This window comes from Periplaneta americana, chromosome 10 (assembly GCF_040183065.1).
Source record: "Periplaneta americana isolate PAMFEO1 chromosome 10, P.americana_PAMFEO1_priV1, whole genome shotgun sequence".
Lineage (NCBI taxonomy): Eukaryota > Metazoa > Arthropoda > Insecta > Blattodea > Blattidae > Periplaneta > Periplaneta americana.
This window is the reverse complement of record NC_091126.1, coordinates 53,365,003-53,386,814: the sequence shown is the minus strand read 5'-3', so window position 1 is coordinate 53,386,814 and position 21,812 is coordinate 53,365,003. Positions and strand designations below refer to the sequence as shown.

Here is a 21,812-nt window from a genome sequence, read left to right as displayed (position 1 = left end):
GGATTCGATCCGACATTGGGATGGGAATCCGGCGTGGCTTAGTGGATAGAATATCAGCACGTAGAGCTGAAAACCCGGGTTTAAATTCCGGTACCGGAGAGAATATTTCTCCGTTCCACTCATCTTTCATCATAACATGAATTTAGCTGATAAGCATTCATTATTACTGAAAAATGTATATCATTTCGACTCTGCTTTTCCAGTGAAGGTGCTGCTGCTATTAGAAACGATAGCGAAAACTAACCTACTCCATATTATTATCCAACGAACTGACATAATGTTCTTATTTACATTCGACGTAAAATTAAGTTTGTTGGCAGAAACAGAGAGGCAGCAGTTGGTGTAAGTGGTCATTGGTAAATCGGTACTAATTTTACGGAAGTTGAGAGTAGTGACAGTCCTGCAAAATGAGTAACATGTGTTGAATGTTATATTAGGAAGTGTATGTCGAGAGGGGAATAACAAGGTGTGGCAGCAGTAGACTTGTGTTAGTCATTTTTTCACTGTTGTCTCTAAGCTGAATAAAGCGAGCGACAGTTTTGTGTAGACGAACCATTGACACTTTGCCAAGCAAGTGGAGCCAAACAAGATGGCAGCGTCTCTAGTGTCCCAATACCTTGTATTCACCTCATCATCTTCCAACATTTCGGCACATGGTTCTTTCTTTGGAAGAAAACAAAACACTTCTGTTTTCCAAATGGCACATCCTGACACCAACGACTCTGGAATGTACTAGACTAAAATATAGTTGGAAATATTCAAACTGTTAATAACTGGTGAGCTAACGTCTTGAATTTCTCCAACATTTCTATTTTTGAGAGGAAATATCTCAAATTATTCGGAAGTCGCCCTTAAACCGCTTGGATGCTTTAGTTATGATTGAGGAAACCTACCAAAAGCGAATGAAAGAGATGTGCACTAAGCCGGCTCTGTAACACGTAGAAAATATCTTAGTTATTGTCCTTTTAAACTGTGTACTTGGCTTCTTTCGTTCCCACTCATTTTTCCTTTCTTACTCCGCGCTTAAAATTAAAAGTGATAGCCAGATATGACGCTTCGAATAAGACGATAATAAGCCTAATTAGGATGACAAAGAATTAATTTAAAGTTGAAAAAAGAAAGACGAAACCCCACAGAAATCTATTTAGACTTCACTTTTTTAAAACAAATATCTGTAATGTTCTTGCCGGGATTATAACACAAACCTTCAAACTGATACTGTTAAAAATTCGTATAAATATGTCTGTAATAATAATAATAATGATGATGATGATAATGATAATAATTATTATTTATTTAATCTGACACGATTAAGGCCATAAGGCCTTCTCTTCCATCCTACCAGATAGCACACATAAATAAAAAAGTACAAACACTGATGAAAATAATGCAAATTAAATTAAAGCCATATAGAGGGTAAACAGAGTAAAAAGACACTATAGAGCTCTCATCGAACTAATACAAGCCGACCTGGATGGCTCAAGCAGTAGGGGCATGGCATGTCTCTATCGCTTGGTCCGAAAGGTTGTGGGTTCGAGTCCCGCCTTAGGCATGGGTGTTGTTTACGTACTAGTTTAAGAAAGCGGGAAAACAGAAAACAGAAACAGAAAAAGAGAAACGAAAAAGGGGAAAAAGAACAAAAAGAAAAAACAACTTGTAATGTATTAAAAAATACAAGAAAACGAAGATAGCAATGATAGTGATAACTGATGATAATAATAATAATAATAATAATAATAATAATAATAATAATAATAATAATAAAGACATTAAATATTAATTGTAAATTTTACAACAGCATATTTACGGTATTTATTATATGTTATGGGTTAAGCCGAAGTTGCGCATTCTGACAGGTTGTAATGTAGTGAAATATTTAAAGTAATGCAGTGTTTAATATTGTTTGTCCTAATTGCTGCTAAAAGTACTATAGTTTCGGCGCATCGCCGTCAGATTTGGGCGCTTCGGTGAATGAACGGCGGGCACCTGAATTACGTCATTCATTCAAGCGCCCAAATTTGGCGCCGTTGCGCCGAAGTTGTCCTTCTAGCCGTCATTAGGCGTTGCCCTTCGTGCACCATGGAAGATGAACTACATAGCACACCGTGACGATGAATATTAATAGAGCAATGACAAAATGTCAGTAGGGGAAATCGTAGTATCCCGCAAAAACCTACCACCAAACATCCTCTTTGTATCAGCTTTACTAATTGGTATGCTTAGAACAAAACTCGCCCGTTTTTTTCCAAATTTAAAATCAAACCATGTTGATGTTATAAACGAGTGAGCACTAAAACCCATTTCTGGCGAGCATTACGTTCTATGAAGACTGTACATTTTAAAGCATCTCTTCAACAACGAAATTTATCGTATAAATCAGCATGCATGGCAAAATCAAATTTTTAAAATTACAATTTTTACATTATGCAGAAATAAGGGAGAAACATGCTTGAAGAAAAGAAATATACGGCAGCCGGGAGACTGTTAAAAATTAGGGACAAATACGGGAGATCTCCGGGAAATACCGGAGGGTTGGCAACCCTGTGCGCTACGTACACAGTCGAACTGTTTCGGTTACATGTTACAACAACCTGGGAGGAAGGATAAGTTGATTGAACGACGGGTGGTTTTGCATCTCCGGAATTACTGTAAAGATGAATGTGGCAGCGCTAATATTCATGTATATATATATATATACATAGACTGCATACCGGCGGGTCTCGCCAACTGGACGTTCCCGACCGAGCAGTTTCGCAAATCACGCGGTTTTGACATGTGGACGTCTTCGTCTCGTACCGAAACTTGGCCATGGACATTTCACAGAGAAAGTTGTATCTGACTGGCCAACTTCGATGTCACCGAATCTCATACACCATCGTGTTCCCTAATGTTGATGATGTAAAATGGCTTGAAATTAAGAGTGTTTGAAGTTGTTAGTGGAACTGAAATTGAAAACATCTGCTTTTATATTCTACCAATAGTATGATTGCATTCAACGCTGGAATTATATTAAAAATTGATAACTTGTAGTTGTATTTTGATACATATTCATGATTATGTGAGAATATATTTTTTCTCCTTCGTAAATGTATAAATGAATTGTTAGACTATCGACTTCGGATTACAGAAAAAAAGTGGTGGATATTAGCATAAAAGTGAAAAAAGTAATATTTTTTGTTAAAAATATAAATATACATTAAGTGCTAATCAGAATATTCATAATTTAAATAAGTCTCAAATCAGATCTTCGTCTACCCTCTGTTTGTCTCAGTTGTTAGAAAGATGAGTAGGCCTGAACTATTAATTGCATAATTATAGTCACGAATGCACTGCATAATTTTATTATCTTAAAGATTTGAAGGATCAAGAGAAAAAGTTGATAACGGAATTAAAAGAATTTCTCCATATTAATATCTTACACTCAGCTGTTGAATTGTTCATGTTTATAAACAAAATTAATCTGCCTGGTATATATAATATATTTTGTATAATTTTTACTTACAGTAACTCTCAAAGCTGTAATGCTGATACAAGATTTGTGGAATATAACTAAAAAAAAAAAAAAACTGAAATTAAAATGAAAATATTAAATATGCGTACTGTTTACATACTTACTTACAAATGGCTTTTAAGAAACCCGGAGGTTCATTACCACCCTCACATAAGCTCGTCATCGGTCCACATCCTGAGCAAGGGCAATCCAGTTCCTAGGAATATACCCCACCTCCCTCAAATCCATTTTTATACTATTCTCCCATCTACGTCTCGGTCTACCCGAAAGTCTTCTTCCCTCAGGTATTCCAACTAACTCTCTATATGCATTTTTAGATTCACCATACATGCTACACATCTTGCCCATCTCAAATGTCTGGTTTTAATGTTCATAATTATGTTACGTGAAGAATACAATGCATGCAGTTCTGTGTTGTGTAAATTTCTCCATTTTCCTGTAACTTCATCCATCTTAGTCCAAAATATTTTTCTAAACACCTTATTCACGAACATCCTTAACCTCTGTTTCTCTCTCAAAGTGAGAGTCAAAGATTCACAACCACACAGAACAACCACGGAACAAAATTAACTATAAAAATGGGATTTGTTTTTATTATGACATTCAGCCCACAAAACAAAAAAAAAAAACGAATAATATTTTCTGAAGAAGTTGCAGTATTTATTAACTTTCCTACAAACCCTTCCTAAAGAGTTGTCGACTATTGTCAATTCTTGTTTCCATTCTCGGGTCCTAAAAGAAATGTTTCTTTTGGAGCGTAAGTTTGGAGTGAAATGAGTCTTCCTACAATGGAAGCAGCCATCCAGTAATTTTGAGTGACCGAACCAATTCAACAGACTAAAAGGATCATCCAAAAGATACATTTAATCCAAGCACTACTTCAAAGAGGCTAGTAATTGACAGTTAAGTCTTATTCAACCTCGGATAATTTCAAATGAAATTTTATTATCCGAAGAATAAACACTGAAAAGCTACATTCTTCTACTGACGAGAATAAGCTAATGAAATAAACTTCTTTCACTGTTTCATGAGAAGTAGAAGTGCAGTGCAGTGCTTGGAATCAAGGCCATTCTTGCTATTGATTTATTTTATTGCCTGCAGCTGAATTCAGAATTGCACAAGATAATCACTAGTCTTTGCTCTTCTATCTCACTTAGTATGGCATTGAAAAGAACGTGCTTCTGGAACTGGTATAATCCGATAGTTGTACTTAACTCATTGTGTTTGTGGCTCAATCGCTGGAGCTTTGGTCTTCCTTCCAGGCAGCCCGGTTTCGATCTCCGGCCAGATCGTGATGGAAATTTTTGTGGACAAAGCAGATATTGCAGGCGGTTTTTCTCGGAAGTAATTCGTTTCCTTCTTTCATTCCATCAACATCTTCCACCTCCTTCTCATTTCATATTAAATTCATATTAGTCTATGTACAGTAAAACCTCCCCAAAACGAAACGCGATGTTTCCAAAAAAAATTTTTTCCATTTTCACAGGTTTTCCTTTTACAAAGGGTTGAGTTTTGGCAAAACTAAGAATAGATTAAGAATAGACGTAATTGCAGCCTCTCTCTCTCCCTCCCTCTATCTGCGCCCTAGTTTCTTGGCCCACATTTCTTTTAACCTCTTCCCTTACTATATATTTTACCAGTTTTGTGAAAAAAGTGTCATTTTTTTATTTTTGTAAAGAGGTCATTTAATATTGCAGAATCACTGTACATCACTAATTTTCTTACATACCTAAAAATCACTATGAAATAGACATACATTCATACCTGAATTATTATCCCAAGTTGTCTCGTGCACCTTGATTCCACTTCTGATAGTTGTCCCATTTTGATTTTCTCCTGAACTTTTACCAACTTGTGTTTTTTTTATGGATTAATTTATGAGGTACAATACCAGTGCTGTTATCAAGGCGTTAAATGTTGCTTGTCGTGTGATAGACTCGAAAGCAGGGTATTACGCACAGTGGCACATTGCATTCCGGACAGTAGTATCTGCTCTCCTATATGAGAGCGTTTTGGGAAGAATGGTGTAGCAGTCATTGAATATATTTTGTACCAGTACATCTGTTCTTCAGGTTGTGAATAATGTTCTGCAGTATCACTATGCCCAAAAGTACACGTATTTCAGAGTCTGTAGTAGGTCGCCACGAATTATTTTCAGCATTCTGTGAACACTTACTAGCATGCCGAATCGTCTCCTCGAATATAATGTTGATGAGGTCATTATCAAAGAATAATTAAAAAAATTGAGAATTATCGTTATCAGAAATAATGTTAAAATTTCAGGGAATGGGGACCTCGGAAGTGCAGAAGGAATGGTGCCAGATGTCTTCCATTCAAACCACTGTCGAAAGACGCGACATCAACTGATCTGAATTTGTTTGTTGGTCTATAACTTCGTCTTCTGATACCGATGTTTCATTTCCTAATCTTCTACAGGAATATATTCCTGATAAAAAAGTTTCGGAATCACTAACTTGATCCATCTTTACACAAAACAGCACAAAAAAAAACTAAACACAAACAGAAACCGCCAAAACTAACTAGCATCTACTCACTACTGTGTGTGTGAATGCTATATGAGCATAGAATTCCACTCGCAAGGAAGAAGTACAAAAAACACCACCAGATAGCCGATAGCAATATCACTAACTTCTTGTAGCCATGTAGTGAGGAAAAGGTTAATGAAAGAATGGAAACGTATAAATTCGGAATATAATCGTTAGCAGCGAAAATGGGACTCAAACGAGTTAACTTGGGTTAATAAATTTTGACACAAGTTAGCAATTCGAGTTAACTCGGGTTAATCAGGGAAGTGGTTAAAGTGCATTGCCGCGGCTTTATTTTTGAAGGAAACGTTGTAGGATTTCCTTCGCGTCCTGCATCAATTCAGAGTGTAAATTGCGCCCTGATCCATCGGTTGTGTAACTGAAGTTTAGTTTGGTGGAAAAAAATAGATTAACTTCACGTTAGACAAATCAGTCCTTGGATGGCAGGTAGCCTTGTCTAAAAACGGTATGACCTTACGAACTTGACGTTTCATTGCTCCATTAAAATTATGAAGCCACTCTTCCATGATAGAACTGGTCATCTAGGCTTTTTTTGTTAAATCGCACAGTTTTACTTTATGCGCACTGTTATTTGACACTGTATTGGCATATGAACACAAAACTCAGAATAAATAAACGGAAATGTGAAACTAAATTGACACTACACTACAATTATTCACAGTTTTATTCTACTCGCACTGTTCTTTAACACTGTATTGGCTTGTTAGCACAAAACTGAGAATAAATGAAAGAAAATGCAAGAGGGTTGGAAGAACTAACGGTACAGAAGGTCAGTAACCTGCTCGGGTCATTGACAATAAACACAGAATAGTGACATGGTTAAAGAAGCTTCACCCCCCAACGCATGACAAAGAATAGCGAAAGTCTTCCAGATCATTACATTTACATTCACACAAAAAAAATTCTTACTTTGTACAGTATTATCAGAAAATTAAAAATTATTTGAAAAAATTTAGCAACAGTTAAGCATAAAATTATTCGTTTTAGTCAGGTTTTTTTTTTTTTTACCTAAATCGTGCCCAAAATAATTCCGTTTTCGCGTTAGACAGTTTTCCGTTTTAAGTATTAGTTTACATAGGAAATCATTCCGTTTCGAAATGTGTTTTTCGTTTTGTGCAGGTTTCCTTTTTATAGAGGGTACGTTTTAGCAAGGTTTTACTGTATAATATTTTTTTTTATCATCTTCAGTTTTTAAAGGACACGTATGAAACTGAATAGTACGGGTTTCCGATGCTGACATACAGAGGACTTGGGATTGTGGACCCTAAAGTTTATCAGTAGAGACCGTATTCTGCTCCAGGGCGTGCGGAGATAAGGTTGGTTAGTTCATAGACTATATTGATGTGACGTAATGTTTCGCGCGACTGAGGTACTATAAGGGAACATTTGCGTCTGTTTTATAATCTTGAAAAGAATGTCAACTACATCAGGAACAAGACGTCATGTTCAGGTGCTGCACGATAGCTATGATGGCATTCCACACCATCTTGCGCATCATACAGTGCAAGGAGAGTTGTAGAAAAAGAGTTCCAACAAGGAAGTAAAGTGTTTCCGGACCCATGTTCATAGAATAATATATTTCCATCCTCTAAATATGGGGAATATTTTCCCGAAATTTTGGCATAAATTTTGTTGAACTCTATACAGGGTGTCCCACTATCTTCTACACCCATTATAACTCTTTGTATAGATATTGGAATTTTTGTTTTTGACAGTTATGTTAGAACGAGGGGCAAACATGAGTGTAGAGATTTGGTGCATGTAACTACATTATGGCACAAGATGCAAGTGACGTCATCGATTTTTCAAACAGCACTACATACTTTAATTATGTTACATTGATTACACACATTAAGACTAGTTCAAAAATGTATCACAATGTCACCTTCAATCAATAAAAACAACAAAATGCAGAATGAGTGACATCAGAATGTGCCGTTTGTTGCGGTACCCCATTCATCTTGTGCATTAACATACACAAAACGAAAGACGATTGACGTTCGTGCACATCGTGTTTTGTGTGTTTTCTGTCTTAACATGTAAACAAACAACTGTCGACGCCATAATCCACGTAAAGAGGCCTGCACGTTCTCCGGACCTGTCGCCACTTGACTTCTTCCTGTGGGGAACTTTAAAGGACAGTGTGTACCAGAACATTCTGACAACACCAGACGACATGCAGCAACGCATTCGACAAGCTTGTGTGTCTATTCAGCCAGCAACGTGCAGGGCAGTCTTACGATTTTTCGGGGAACGCCTTCGAATGTGAATGGTGACCATTTGGAACATCTTCTGTGACTCTCAAAGTATAATATTATCACATTGGAAGTACGTTTTTGTTTCTTTTGTTGTTATTGATTAGGAAAGTAACATTGTGATACATTTTTGAACTCGTCTTGATGTGTGTAATCAAGGCAATATGATTAAAGTATGTAGTGCTATTTGAGAAATTGATGTCGTCACGTGTATCTTGTACCATAATGTAGTTACATGCACCAAATCTCCATACTCATGTTAGCCCCTCGTTCTAACATAACGTTCAAAAACAAAAATTCCAATACCTATCCAAACAAAAAAGTTATAATAGGTGCACAATATAATGGGACAACCTGTATATTAAAGTAAATACGAAGACTTCTGAGCAGCTAAACATTTGCGGGCTAGATGTAGTAAATTCTCTGTTGCGAACACTTTCTGCGCTGTTTTGAGTCTGGGAAACATTTAGTATATTTTTCCCCTGCAGTACAAACGTTCGAGGGCATGAATTCTGAACATTACGGCAGTTGTTGAAATAATAAAAGTGAGCCAATTTTTATACCATTTTGAGCGAATCTCCATTTTGTATTAATAGTTGTGCGTAAATCTACACTTTTCAACCCCCTTACACTGTGTTAGAGCCACCGGCATGGCTCAGTCGGTTAAGGCGCTTGCCTACCGGTCTGAAGTTGTGTTCGGGCGAGGGTTCGATCCCCGCTTGGGCTGATTACCTGGTTGGGGTTTTCCGAGGTTTTCCCCAACCGTAATGTGAATGCAAGGTAATCTATGGCGAATCCTCTGCCTCATCTCGCCAAATATCATCTCGCTATCACCAATTTCATCGACGCTAAATAACGTAGTAGTTGATACAGTGTCGTTAAATAACCAACTAAACAAACACTGTGTTAGTGTATTCATTGCTACTGAAGAAAAGGATATGGACTGGAAGCGAAATTAAATGAGGTGTTAAATGTAATATCGAGGTAATGTTTAATTGTGCATCCCATGCCTTCCACGACGCTTCAGATACTGGCAGTGAATCGAAGTGAGGTGTCTCTTATGCATCCTCGCGGGTCAATGCGGGGTTATTCGTGTAACCGATGTTAAAAATAATGCTCTGCCAGTGAATCACTGAGTGGCATGTCCGCCTCTTTCGAGAGGCCGACTCGCTTTTACTGAAGAATGAGTGTTAATTGCATTCTTCTCTCCCCGTTTCTTATTCTGGGGGGTCTCTTCGAGTCCCAGACGGGCGGCTGCCATATTGACCAGGTGGTTGCTTTACATCAGCGTTTCTCAAACTTTTTTGAAGTGAGGACCCCTCTTTTAAGTGAGAACAGTTCCGCGGACCACCTTACTCTTGTTCCCTTCGAAAGCAAATTTATCATTTCTGTAACATATTTTAATATCAGTACACTTATATTTTAAAATGGAATTAATTAATTATAATACTTTTCTAATTATATTCTTTGTAGCCAATCACAAGTAACTTATAACAAATTCTGTGCATTGTTGATTCATCGCTTGCCTGTTAGCAGTTAGTTGTTTGAAATCCTTCTTATATGGTACACGCAGTAGTTGTCCATGTCTCTATTATATATGCCCATTATTAATAATGGAAAACTGGCTTCGATCCGGATCTTTGAAAAGAAAGGAACATGATATGCTTCATTTGGACAGTTCTAATAGTTCAGAAGCTGTGTATGAAGAAATATATTAATATCAGTGATTATAGTGCCATTAAAGAAATATCTAGTCTTAGTGGTAGCTGTTCAAAGAAAAAAATACTTTCGTAAATGTGACAAGAGTTATTTGGACCTTGGATTTACTGGTGTGGCAATGAGAGTGAACCAAAACCTAGGTGCGTTTTGTGTTACGAAGTGCTTTCAAACGAGTGTATAAAGCCTGTGAAATTGAAATGGCACTTAGAGACAAAACACACTAAAAAGTAAACCTCTCGGATTTTAAAATAGGCGGAGTCTAAAATTTCTTATATCGTCATCTGGAAAAAAAAAAAAAAAAAAAAAAAAAAAAAAAAAAAAAAAAAATGCAGAAATATGCCAGATTTTCAACACGTAAAGATGCAATTTGGCACGTTCAATTATTGGTATACGTCGTACTGTACGTTCCCATTTCAATATGAAGACTGGGTGTCGGCAGAACTATTAAGAAAGTCATCAGTACATCAAAAGGTTCGATACTTTGTTCCTCTGTTATGAATTCGGGTGGTCCCTGGCTGGGTTACAGGCGCGGCGCCAGATGTGCAAGGAAAAGATGGCGAGAAACGCCACGTTTATAGTGCTTTAAATCCCTCTTTTGTTACTGAGAGTAGAGTGGGAAGTGGGTGGATGGGTAGGGTAAGAAATTTCATAAAATATTAGTAGGCCTACTGGGAGAGAAAGTGAAAGGCGATTGCCATGTGTCATTTCCGAACTCTGAGATTTTCAGCTATAGTGTGATACGCAATTCGTTTGAATTTTATTTTTTCTTCTGTCTTTTTTGAAGGACCACAAGGGCAGAACTCGAGGACCACAGGTGGTCCGCGGACCATAGTTTGAGAAACGCTGCTTTACACCATTCTCAAGTAATGAAATGTTATTTTTAATTTAACACTCCCCTCTGTTATTAAACTACCGATTACTGTAATATGCTGATCACGATGAAAGTTATGTTATGAAACTTGTTAAGAGGTAAACAAGAAACTTGAAGTCCCTATTTGAACCTTAAAAATATATGAAAGCGGTGATCAGGAAATATGGAACGGTTATGGAATAGTATTGGTAAAGAAAACCGAAGCACTCTGAGAAACATGTTCCACAGGCTTTCTGGCAAACACAGTAATTGTTATCAAGGAGTATTCCAGAAATCGGACTAGTACAGCTGAAGCAGCGGTGAAATTGAAGGGGTCAGAGCCATAGCGGGCCAAGCGCCATATATTAAAAACGGAGAAAGCAAGGGTTACAATTAAGTAATTACCATAATTCAACGAAACATAAAGCACGTAATATAAAGAATGCACGTTAAAACTAAATTATATACCAATCTTCATTGAACTATGATATTCACTTAAATTTAACCCTTGTTTTCTCCGTTTTTAATAAATGGTGCTTGGCCCACTATGGCTCTGAACCCTTCAATTAAGAGAGGTGATAGTTGAATGTATTAATTTTGGTCGAAATTTGACGTCAAGCATTTCTAAAAAGCACTTTTCCGCATATATATTTTAAGACACTCCTTCATGCCATTTACAGTACCTGAAATATCATGATTATGTTGTTACCATTAAACTATTTCCTAATAAGGTATTTACCATCATATATTCTCTAATTTTCGGAGTGACATAATATAATATATAATATAATGTAATATAATATAATATAATATATAATATAATATAATATAATATAATATAATATGGTGTATACAATATAATAAAATACACAATACAATAACAATAGCCACCGGCGTGGCTCAGTCAGTTAAGGCACTTGTCTGCCGGTCTGCAGTTGCGCTCAGGCGCGGGTTCGATCCCCGCTTGGGCTGATTACCTGGTTGGGTTTTTCCGAGGTTTTCTCCAACCGTAAGGTGAATGCCAGGTAATCTATGGCGAATCCTTGGTCTCATCTCGCCAAATACCATCTCGCTATCACCAATCTCATCGACGCTAAGTAACCTAGTAGGTAATACAATGTCGTTAAATAACCAACTAAAAAAACAATAATAGATTTATTTAGCATGACACAGCTAAGGCCATAAGACCTTCGCTAACAAATACCTCCCTGGAATAAGGATATAACCAATAGACCACTGGAAAGACCACGTATGAAATATTTAGTCTATACAGAGAAAAATTTGCGAACAGTGCATATAACTTATTGTAAAAATGTTTGTTTGGTTAGAGTAATTAGGCACTATGTTTGTTCTGCAGCGAAAAGTTTTCACGGCTTATAAAGATGATGATGATGATGATGATGATGATGATGCAGCAGAACGTTTGTAATGCTCTGTTTTATAGTTTATTAAGCCTTTTAATTTTACGAATATTCAGATACAACGTATTGCGCGTGCGCAGTAAGCAAGAGCGCCTGTATATATCGTTGTTGATTTTATGAAACCTCCTCTGTGACAGTACAGAGGATAACTTTTCAGGAGGAAGAAAACATTAATTAAACATCAATAGTCCTGAACTGATCCTCGATGACGTCATCATATTCACCAAAGCTTTCTACCGAATTATCTAATATTCTTCTGTAAGCCTATTGATATTTAATTAATTTTTTCTTCCTCCTGAAAAAATTATGCTCTGTTCTGTCACATAGGAGGTTTCATAAAATCAACGACGATATGCTACTTGTGGACTGTCGTGCGAAACTTGTTGCCTACATACAGTTGGACTCCCATCAAGAGTCGGGCCATTTTTTTTCCTGGAACTAGGTACTGTAGAGGTACACAAACGTTGTGACATTTGTTTTATAAACTGTAGCTCGAATTGTAGTACATGGGGAATGCAGTAGTTGATAATGGACTGGCCAGACCCATTTACCAGTACACCGGAAGAATTCTTGAAAATGGTTAATGGAGCATGGAAATACGTCTAGGAAGATTGCCGCTATTTGGCTGCCCTAATTCGACCCTTGCCTGGACAACTGAGATTGGCAATAAAAGCGGGAGATTGCTGAGTACTATTTTAAATCGTGCTGGTTAAAATAATTAATTCTTTCAAGGATTAGATAATAATTCTCATTTCATGTAGGCTACTAAAATTTTAAATTGATCTATCGAAAATGTGTCATATATACTCAAAAGAACTATCTTCTGTACCGTCTGGATTAATAAGACTTGAGCAAAGAGAAAAACTTTCATTTTCCTTTTTTGTCTCTGTTTCAGAAACCTTATTTCGGCAGATATCTGGCAGATTATTTGTCTCTAACTATATCTATAATTATTATTGTTGTTTAATCAACTGTCCGAAGACACGTCTGAACCTCACAAGTGATATCAACAAGGCACCACTTATGGGGCAACTAGGCCAGGAGATAATGGGGTAGTGTAGCCAGTTCTTTTCCCCCCTCCAAGAACATATATTCTTAGGAGATAGAAGAGTTACCACAAGCAACTTTTCAGTGTTGTATTTCAGGGAACCGGAAACTATGAGATAATAAATTGAATTAAAGTCAAAATATTTCGAAGGCAGCAATGTACAGATCCAGAATCAAAATTTGGGCTGAGCACTGAGCATGCGCAGTATGTTGTAACTGGAACTTGGAAAATTCAGGTGCCTCAAATTTTGTTTCTGGGTCTGTACTAGGGGCAGTATATAAACATCGATTACTTTCTTTTCCGGGATTACACGGGAACAGTCGAATGCAGAGTCCAAACAACGAATTTGTTAGGAAGTCTTGATTTAGTAACTATAAAAAAATAAATTATGGTTTATTTAACAACGCTTGCAACTGCAGAGGATATATTAGTGTCGCCGGTGTGCAGGAATTTTGTCCCGTAGGAGTTCTTTTACATGCCAATAAATCTACTAACATGAGCCTGTTGCATTTAAGCACATTTAAATGCAATCTACCTGGGCCGGGATCGAACCCGCAAACTCGAGCACTATACCGACTACGCTACTGAGCCCGACTTTAGTAATTCAATTCCACGGCTGTAATCTATACAACCAAACATATTGCAAGAACTGAAAATACTACTTAAGTTACAGCTCACTACGTTACACATTCCAGAAATAATTTTCGGAGGAAATATTCAACTACTGGTCACTCTTGGAAGGCCAAATTATTTATCAGCGATATAGTAGAAATTCGGGAAGATATCTCAAGAGACGGCTAGAAACTACAACGGTTTAATGAGATGCAGTAAATTGTTGGATAAGATGGAAGCCAATGTAGTTTTTTTAGGGTTGTTTTTATTGGCTCCTTTGAACTATTGTCTTACTCTAGCAAAAAGTACCCTCAGATTCAAAGACACCTCATATAGTCGCAGAATAATCTCTAGAGGCAAAAAGTACAAGATCACTTAAAACAGCAGTGAATAGATTTTTGGAATTTTGCAGACATTCAGTTTGAGATTTCTCTACCCTACAATCCTCATTAGCTGATATATATATATATATATATATATATATATATATATTAAGTATATAATGTGAGACTGCCTGGAAAACCCCATGTTAAGTCGACAGACTTAATTTTTCAGTAGAGAAAAATAAAGCGAATAAGAACAAAAAAAATGATTCTGAGATCTGTTAGATTACTTCATGTACTACATAGTATTAAATACAGCTCCAAAGCTACCAAAGATGTTGAAACACGTTATATTAGCGTCCAATTTTGTAAGTTCAACTTTAAATGCAACTTACTCAAAATCCCTATTTTAAAAGTAAAATTTTCAGAATTCTATAAAAAATGTAAATTTTGTCATAGAAACATGACTCTTTTAATGTTCAACATTTTTTCCTCTTTCCAATACAGTAAAAACAGAAAATTGATATTTGCCGACTTAAGGTGGGGTTTCACAGACAGCCTCATATTTTATTATCGACTCAACACAGAATACAGTCGACCAGTTGGTTGGTCTAATTTTGATGTGCGTACTATTGATTGACACTCTAATCCCAGCAGCTAATGAATAGCAAATTGCACACAGCAATAATTGGTGTGTACTTTTCATCCATATCCTCAAAGTACCATTCCAGTGCTATGTCTAATATTTTCAATTGAACGTTTATGTAATCGGCAGGACAAGGACAACACTACTTATTTGAGTAGGTGTGAGCTTAAGAGGATTGTTTTCCATTTTAATTTGTTAATTCAAAACCGATCTGAAAGAAATCAGGATTTTCTGTTTCAAATATTGCGAATGGGGTGGATGTTTAAATTGCAGCCACTGGTCAATTAAATTATAAAATATAACTTTTTGTAGCCTAATTCTCATAAAATGTTTGAAGTAAATATTCAAATCCGTGTCTTAATTGTTCTACTGAAAACCTATTTAATTATATAGTAATTCATGAATTCGAAAATTATAATTATTTTTGTACATACTAGACCTGGTGATCTGTTAAGGTTCACTAACAGCAATTCGCCAAGATTTTCTGTTACTTTCTTTGTAATTCAGGAGCTGCAGCATATACACATCGAAGTAAAAGAAAAAAGATTAACACAAGAAAAATACGTATTATTACAGAGTTCGTAGAAAAGGCATTGTTTGTTCATCATGCTGAAGTGAACGTTCCTGTAAATAGAAGGCTAGGAGAGGGGAAAAGGGGCACGAACACGAGTCGAAGATTCAAAAGAAATTAAGAATGATTTTTTTTTTAACTTATGTTTATTGAGAAAATATAATTTCGTTTCCAATGATCTACGCGAGATGGGACGCTGGAGTACAAATGGACACTGAATACAGCCCCTATTGTGACTGCAGAGTAAGATACAACTACGACTTTTCTAGTAAAGCTCGTGGAATGTACAGAGTCAGAGCCTGGCGTTGCAACTAGACAGCATTCCCCATTTCTCGCCCCGATGGTAAACAACTGGAGGGCGGGTTAAGGGACAGGCAGATAAACCCTGGACGAAAGTTAGGGAGTAGTCAACTCTGCATATAGTGAACTCGGTTATAGTGAACATTCGGCTATAGTGAACCTAAATCGTTGGTCCCGACCCGCATACATTAAAAAGTACATTTATAGTGAACCCTCGCTTCGGTTATAGTGAACCTTGTATCCTGACAAATTCTTATTTGAAGTCAGAGACCTTTCTGTATAAAATTTAAAGAATGTGTTGAGAACAACATTCTGAGTTTCTTACTCCTTTAGTCAAAGGACAAAGGTAGGATTAGTGCTTCCTAGACAATGAGCTGTACTGTAAATCCAGGCAACGCGTGACGACCATGCCTCACTCCATCGTCGAAGGGTTGACATTCTGTTCTCAGGCACTCTACTGTACTGTTATTTCTAATCCTCCACCGTCAAAGGCTTGTCTTTTGTTCTCAGAAACATTTCTATTATGATAGCATCGATACAACGGAAAATGAAATTGCTTTCTTTTATTAAAAGGGTACGAACATTATGTCCACAGCATAAATGAAGGTAAGATTTCGATGGCTTTCAAACTCCATCAACCCCCTTCCAGTTTCCATTAAGTGACCTGTGAAATTCCAAGGCTGAGTACGCAGTCACACCATAACAGCGTTTGTCATTTCTACCTGATCGTCTGTTCCTAGTGTTCTAACAGTGAATGTACTGTATAAAAATGTCGAAGCGTAAAGTGTTTTCTTTGGAAAGTAACGTGAATATTATGTCACATTGAACGTGATCTTTCGCAAGCGGACGTGGGTCGACAGCATAGTTTAAGTAAATCAACTGTGAGTAACAATATAGGGTATACAGTTGAATCCATTCCACAAAAATGAAATATCTTATTTTCTTGTTCACATTTTCATTCATTTCTGCCATTTAAGGTTAGGGGAGAGACACTTCGGATATAGTGAACTTCGGCTATAGTGAACGAAATATGCAAGTCCGCAGAGGTTCACTATTTCCAGAGTTGACTGTATATCTATGTGACAATTCCTGTCCACTTCGAGTGTGGCGCCAGAAAGGCTAGTGACGCATCCAGTTTCCATTGGCTGACAGATTCTGGGAGCGGATGGAAGGGAACTAAAAAATATACGTTACGAAGCTGTTGAAAGTAGCTTCTTTCCCTGTGACAACAGTACGTAGTTTGGTTTGACTCGAGTATTGAAATAGAAGAGGACAGACTAGGAAATTTAAGGTATGAAGAAGAGATCAAGAAACATCTCATCCTTTCGGTGATTTCCGAGCGTTAGTTGTAGATAAAGATCTTTTGTGTAAATTGTAATATCTGAGCAATTTCAGACATTAACGTTATTGCAAATCCTGTCGGAACTTAGCTTTTTCGCGAATCCTAATAAAAAGGAGGTTGTGAGAAGATTGCACAAACAGGAAGAGGCAAGTGTCTAGTTAAAATTTGAAATTTCGCAGCAGGAGCTATTAAATATGTTTCCTACTTTAATAGAACATTTCTGAGAAGGAAAGATCGGAGTAGAGAATGTATTATTTTCCATTTGTCTCCCCGTGAAGTCTTGACGATACTGCGGCGACTTTCTCTTAAAATGGTACGCAGACCATGGCTGCTGTAGCTCTTCCTTGGCAGCAGCGTTGGCTCTGAACATACATGATGTCGGTTTATATTTCTTAGCGAGGAATGCAAGACGTATCATAACAGAGAACGGACTCACCACGACCGCTTGCCAGCAGGGTAACTTTGAAGAGCCGAGACTACTTGTTATTTGTGCATATGGCTGAATAGGTCTCTTATTGGAACGAGGACGAAAACGAAACCAGCGGCTATAACAAGTGCAGAAGGACGGACAACTAGAAAGAGCACTGGAATATTTAGTTATGCAATTGTTAATTCTTATTAGAATTTATTCATATGGTACAAGAGAGAAATATGGGTTAAATTTCGCTTTTCTGCATAACACGCTTGGTTTATATGGCGGTGCACCAATATGCCTGGGTTAAATTAGAAATCCCTCCGCAGTACATATGAAGAGAATGCATATGTCACTGTTGATAGTGATTCGTCCGTGAGACAGGGACGTTAAGCATGGTGGCCCCCTTGTTGCTATTCGACAGGAGTAGGCTACGTGCCGGCACCGGGTTCCCCTTCTCCCTTCATCGCTATAATCATCATTCTCATCCATTCCCTAAACTACATTTACACGAACACTTACACATACACTCACCCTAGTACACGACATAACTGTTCACAGATACCCATCATACATAACGTGGCCCGCCGAAGTGGTGTGCAACTTGAAACTGGGTCACAGTCCTGCCATCTAGCCTCAGTATGCGGAACACGAATTAATTTTAAGTGATAATTGTGGTGGGAAAGGTCGCAGTTCGAGATTTTGTCTGGGTTCCCCATGTTAGACACGAACATGACTCTGTTCTATGTCCATTGAATTATTATTTCACAGCATTTTCAGATTGCTGGCTGGCGACGTGCAGAAGGGGCTGATCTAGGGACGAGTGAGGTTGTCTGCTAGAAACCGGTGTGGGGTGGGAATCAGTCTAGCTGTGATGAGCGTAATGATTCGCTGAGAAGGACGTAGCGCTAGGGATCGCCCTCTCCCTTTAAGATAATCAATAAAACTGATTTCGCCGGAAAAAAATTCGAAATGAGACATAAGGTCCATTATTTTTAATTTGATTCTTGCTGTTCGTATTATAATTATTTGTCAGTATTTTTATATTATATTATTGTTATTATTATTGTTTATTATTATTGTTATTATTATTATTATTATTGTTATTATTATTATTATTTATTATTGTTATTATTGTTATTTATTATTGTTATTTATTATTGTTATTTATTATTGTTATTATTATTTATTATTGTTATTATTATTTATTATTGTTATTATTATTTATTATTGTTATTTATTGTTATTATTATTTATTATTGTTATTTATTATTGTTATTATTATTTATTATTGTTATTTATTATTATTGTTATTATTATTATTATTATTATTATTATTATTATTGTCATTATTATTGTCATTATTATTATTATTATTATTACTATTATTATTGTCATTATTATTATTGTCATTATTATTATTGTAAATGTTATTGTCATTATTATTATTACTATTGTTGTTATTATTATTGTTGTTATTGTCATTATTATTATTGTTGTTATTGTCATTATTATTATTATTGTTGTTGTTGTTGTTATTGTCATTATTGTTGTTGTTATTGTCATTATTATTGCTGTTGTTGTTATTATTATTATTATTATTATTATTATTATTATTATTATTATTATTATTATTTATTCAAATGTCCGTATGCAGATTGGAATCTCATAAAACACCAATAACGCACCACTCATGAGGTAACTAAGCCAAGAGATATTGGGGTAAAATGGCCAGTTCCTTTCCTTCTCTATTGCATACATCGTTGACTGGTAACATATTCCACTACTCAAGCTTAAAATTTATATACACTGTTGTTCTTCCTCTGACAAATAAAGTGAGAAGTACTGTCTCATAATATATGTACGGTAGAGATTAGCCAGAACCTCAGAGGCGATTATTACTATTATTAGTGCTATTATTATTACTGGTGGTGGTAGTACCAGTATTAGTGTTAGTAATTTTGTTCGTACTTATAGTATTTGTGTTGGTAGTAGTGGTACTATTATACATAGTACTCAGTTCTGTATAACCTTCCTTTGACATGTTCTATACTAGAATATATTTTTATAATCATAGAATATACTCTTTAATATAAAAATTTCCGTACTGTAGGATGTTAACATGAGATGATACATGAAGGGAAGTTACGGTGCATTACGCTGAAACGCCGGCAGATGTTCCGAGTTGCTGGCCGCTACTCGGGGGAGTGGAGGTAGCTCCGATCTTGCGCATGGAATGCATTCCCACTTCTACCTTAGCCATTAGCGTTGCGAAGCGCTACCCAGCAGTTGGCTGGCTCAATGTGCCCGGAGAAGGGAACTAGTGAACACACCTTGCATCGCTTCGAAGCGGTTTTATTTCGTTTTCAACAATGCACTCTTTCATTTAATCTACACTTGAATCACTCTTATATTCTATATGAATTAATGGCTGTGCCACAAGTTCGCGAGGGCTCTGTATAAATTTACAGCTGTAAATAATCAAGTATGATTCACCGTGTCACATGTCATTTCTATTTTAAATCGAAGTGACATTCTTCCTCCATGTTTCTTTAAGACAGTGTTTTCAATATGGCGGTGTGCGCAAGTTATAGTGACGATGGCTAGTGTGTTTTGGAAGTGGTAAAACCGTTGGTCTTACCTGTTTCTATTTTTAAACTGGAATGTTTTTTCTAAGTTTATTAGTGAATACAATTTCAAGTATATAAATGTGTGTTTGCTGTGTGCTTTAAACGTATCATTGTTGTAAAACTATGCATATGGTGTGTGCTATTCTGCTTGTGGAAGTTTAAATAATTTAAAATCTTCAGTGTAATTTAAACCTAAAGCGTGTGAAGATTTTATTAACGTGTTAAATTCTACTTGTTTTTTTTTTTTTTTTTTTGCTTGTGAAGTTATCATGTCTAACAGTTATATATTATAACCAAAACCTACGTCACACATTTTTCTTCATTCTTCTGTTTCTAAATTTACATAAAGTAATTCCTAGGCTCGGATTAAGGTAATATAAGCATCTGTAGACTGCATTTGGAATATGAGACTGTAGATTTTCTTATTTTCGTGGTTTTAATGTGTTACAATTTCTATTGGTTTCCGTATGATACAAAAATGGCGCCATGCATACAGACATCACGTGACTCAGCTGTTCTGGGGCAAAATTGTATGTGCATTGTCTCTGCGTGTCTGTCTGTCTGTCTACATGTGCAAGTCTCGCCGTCTGTATTACAAGAAAGCCGAGTGTCTGTCTCGATAGTGCAGTGCGACATTTTATCGATGTAACGACATAGGGACACGCGAAGTCTAGTTTAGATTGCTGAGTCTCGATTCAATTTGTCGTCCATTCGAACATCGGCCATGGAAATATGCTGCATTTCGCAAATAACCTGTCAAAATTATTTAATTCAATATACTTATTGAATGAAAAAATACGTAAAATGATTCTAATAAAAATTTGTAAAATATATTAAAGCTATAATTAACAATTTTATACGGAAACTTCAAATAATGGAGAGGAGACAACATTTTTGTTATTTAAATAAATAGGCTGGTAGATGAAATTCTCCCCAAAGCTAAGAAACGGTGTCATCGTAATTTGGTTTTGTGTATAAAATATATAATTATAAATTTAAATAACGTTTTCCTATAATAATGTCGGTGTTGAAATGATCGTGCTTTATAAAATTATCCACTATATGAAGGCGTCTAGGGGGTATAGAGGTACAGCCTCATGTTTTCTTGACCTCTGCACTAGAATGAGGTGGTGTAGTCTGCATCACGCTCCGACCGTCTTTCTTACCTTCGGGAAAGACCCGGTACTCAATTTGATAGAGAGCTGAGTGAATTTAGGGTCGTTCTGGAAGTTTTTTGCGTTATCACCCGTGATCGTATCCCAGACCTTTTAGTCCGTATACAGTGCTTTATAGGCCTACATAATATATTGCTGTTATTTGAATTTTTTTCAGAAAGAAATAAAAGCTTTCCATGCTATTCAAAATTAGTGCGAAAATTATTATGCTTTTAACGAAGTGGAAGCAATATAATAATAAAATAATAACACGATTTTACTTTTAATAATTTTTATACCTGTATCGTCTGATATAAATATAGCAATATGCCTGTCCTTGTCTCCCATTTACTCTGCATTCATGATATAGGCAAATTAAGAAATAAAAATATGTAAATATGTCCACATATTTTACGGCGGCCGGGTAGCTCAGTTGGTAGAGCAGCTGGCT

General features: G+C 36.3%; 1 protein-coding gene across 6 annotated transcripts in view; it reads left to right on the top strand.

Moving 5' to 3' along the window:
- LOC138707688 (serine-rich adhesin for platelets-like) overlaps nucleotides 1-21,812 on the top strand; it is a 554,966-nt gene that overhangs the window by 170,804 nt on the left and 362,350 nt on the right. The window contains exon 1 of one of the 6 annotated variants that reach the window (XM_069837488.1): nucleotides 19,909-20,062. The exons of 3 other annotated variants lie outside the window; for them this stretch is intronic. The gene's annotated coding sequence lies outside the window, so the exon portion shown is untranslated. Of the gene's footprint in view, nucleotides 1-19,908; nucleotides 20,063-20,141; nucleotides 20,262-20,321; nucleotides 20,340-21,812 lie in introns of those variants that run through there. 2 more of the 6 variants (XM_069837486.1, XM_069837485.1) reach the window with 2 other exon arrangements.